This window comes from Pongo pygmaeus, chromosome 12, assembly GCF_028885625.2.
Source record: "Pongo pygmaeus isolate AG05252 chromosome 12, NHGRI_mPonPyg2-v2.0_pri, whole genome shotgun sequence".
In the NCBI taxonomy this organism is placed as follows: Eukaryota; Metazoa; Chordata; class Mammalia; order Primates; family Hominidae; genus Pongo; species Pongo pygmaeus.
Window position 1 is genome coordinate 2,639,231 of NC_072385.2, and position 2,658 is coordinate 2,641,888.

Genomic DNA, 2,658 nt, shown 5'->3' on the forward strand with positions numbered 1-2,658 from the left:
CTCGAACTCCTGACCTAGCGATTCCCCCCACCCCTCCCCCTCCCCCGCCTCGGCCTCCCAAAGCGTGCCGGGAGTACGGGTGTCGGCCACCGCGCCCGGCCGATTCCTTCTGGTTTTCAATCTTCTTTTCTGCACGCTGCTGTGTGTGAGCATACGTATATCTATCTAGATAGATAGATACGTAGATATGGACACACGGACACGTACCTACACCGACGAAAATATCTAGTGATAAAACTAGACATTTCCATCATTCATACATGTGTATAGGATAGATGTTAATTTTAATGGATGAACGTGTATGACGTAAAAACCCATGTCATTTACATAGACCTGTATATGTATATCCTTCGTTTATTATGGATTAACAATGTTCGTGTATTTATTTTCTTTTCTTTTGGGGCCTGCCTGATCTTCTCACTCTGGGCTCTGGTGACCTCAGGCTCCCAAGTAGCTGGGATGGGACTACAGGGATCTCTTAAGCCCGGGAGGCAGAGGCGAACGTGGGCTGTGATCGCGCGCCTCCACTCCACCTGGGCTGGGCTGGGCTGGAGAGAAAACGGTGGATTGTCATCTTCATTACCTTACCTTTTAGCTTTATTCGTACCCTCTTATTTGCTTCTTTATTCTCATGGGTTATTCTAGGTCATTGTCATGTTCATTGTTTGCTTGCTTGTTTCGTTGGTTTCCTTCCTTCCCTGCCTTCCCGGCGGGGTCTTCCTCTGCCTCTGTCGCCCGGGATCACCCCAGCCTCGACGATTTCCACCGACCGTCCGACCGACTGGCCGTCCCGCGTCCCATCCCTCCCGTCCCCGTTCCCTGGGACTACGGGTGGGCACCACCACACCGGGTGACTTTTATGTTCTTTCTCATGTCTCACGTTTTCCGTAGGTAGGGAGGCAGGTATCTGTGTATGTGTGGATGTGAGTGAGATGGGGTCTGGGGTTCTGTCGTGTGGCCCGGGCTGGTCTCGGACTCCTGTTCTCGAGCGATCCGCCTGCCTGCCTCGGCCGCCCGCGCTGCTGCTGTGACAGGCGTGAGACGCTGCACCTGGCTCATTCTATAGTTGCCTGCCTGCCTGCCTGCCTGCCTGCCTGCCTGCCTGCCTGCCTGCCTGTCTGTCAATCGTCTTCTTTTTAGTACGGGTGTGCTCTCGCTTTGTTGTCCACGCTCTGGGCACACGTGATCGCTTTTTAAACTTCTATGATTATTATTATTGCAGGTGTCGTCTCACACGTCGAGGTGATCTCAAACGTCCACGCTCCGGCCATCCTTCCACGTCGGCCTCCCGGAGTGCTGGGATGACACGCGTGGGCACGGTACGCTCTGGTCGTATTTCTCGTGGGTCGGTTCTTTCCGTTTTACGCACGCGGAATGCGAACAGATAAAATTTTGAGACGCGTCTCACCGATCTCTCCCCTCCCCCTCCCCCTCCCCCTCCCCCTCCCCCTCCCCCTCCCCCTCCCCCTCCCCCTCCAGACGGAGTTTCACTCTAGTCGCCCAGGGTGGACTACGATGGCGTGATCTCGGCTCGCTGCGACCTCCGCCTCCCGGGTTCGAGTGATCCTCCTGCCTTGGCCTTCCTGAGGAGCTGGAATGACGGGGAAGCGCCATCGTGCCCGGCTGACTTTTATATTTTTAGTACAGATGGGGTTTCTCCGTCTTGGTCAGCCTGGTCTTGAGCTTCCGACCGTTGGACGATTTTAACTTTCTTGGTGGTTGCTTTTCTTTTTCTTTTTTCCTTTTCTTTTCTTTCCTTCTCCTCCCCCCACCCACTCCCCCTGTCCTCCTCGTCCTCCTCGTCCTCGTCCTCGTCCTCCTCCTCCTCCTCCTTTTTCATCTCTTTCAGCTGGGCTCTCCTACTTGTGTTGCTCAGTTGCTCACGCTGGTCTCCAACTCCTGCCCTTGACGCTTCTCCCCTCACACCCACCGTCTGGTTGTTGAGATGCGCACCTCTTGTAAAATGGAAAAGATGGAAAAAATAAAGACGGAGGTGAAAAGCACGGAGTGAACGTGTCTCTTGCCGTCTCCCGGGGTGTCCCTTGGACCCCGAGAGACGGAGGGAGCTTGGCTGAGTGGGTTTTCGTGGCTGAATCCTCCCGAGGGCCTCCTTCCCTCTCCCCCTTGTCCCCGCTTCTCCCCCGGCCGAGGCTCCCGCCGCCGCCGTGGCATTTTCCGTAGGAGAGCTGTGGGAGAGGACCGACGCGGCTTCCGGATCTAGATCCCGCCGGACGTCTCTGGCTCGGCGTCCCCCGCCGGCTACCGGCCGCCTTCCGGGGAGCTCTGAGGCGCGTGCCCCCAGCCCCCGTCACGTCCCGCTACCCTCCCCCGGCTGGCCTTTGCCGGGAGACCCCGGGGGAACCGCGTGGACGCTGCTTTCCGACCCTCCGGCGAACACTTCCGCCGGATGCCCCGGGTGGGCCGGATGGGATGAGACTGGACCGCTCCGGACCGTGCTGTTCTTGGGGGTGGGTTGTCGTACGGGGTGGACCGGCGGCCCCGGCGTTGGAAAGGGTGCGCGGGGGTGGAGCTGTCACGTGGGATGCCCTCCTTCCCCTCGGCCTGCCTTCGGCTTCCTCGGGCGTGAAGACGACTTCCCGTCACGACCACTTTTCTCCCCTTTCTCCACCACACGGATGAGACGCATGAGAGGGAGAA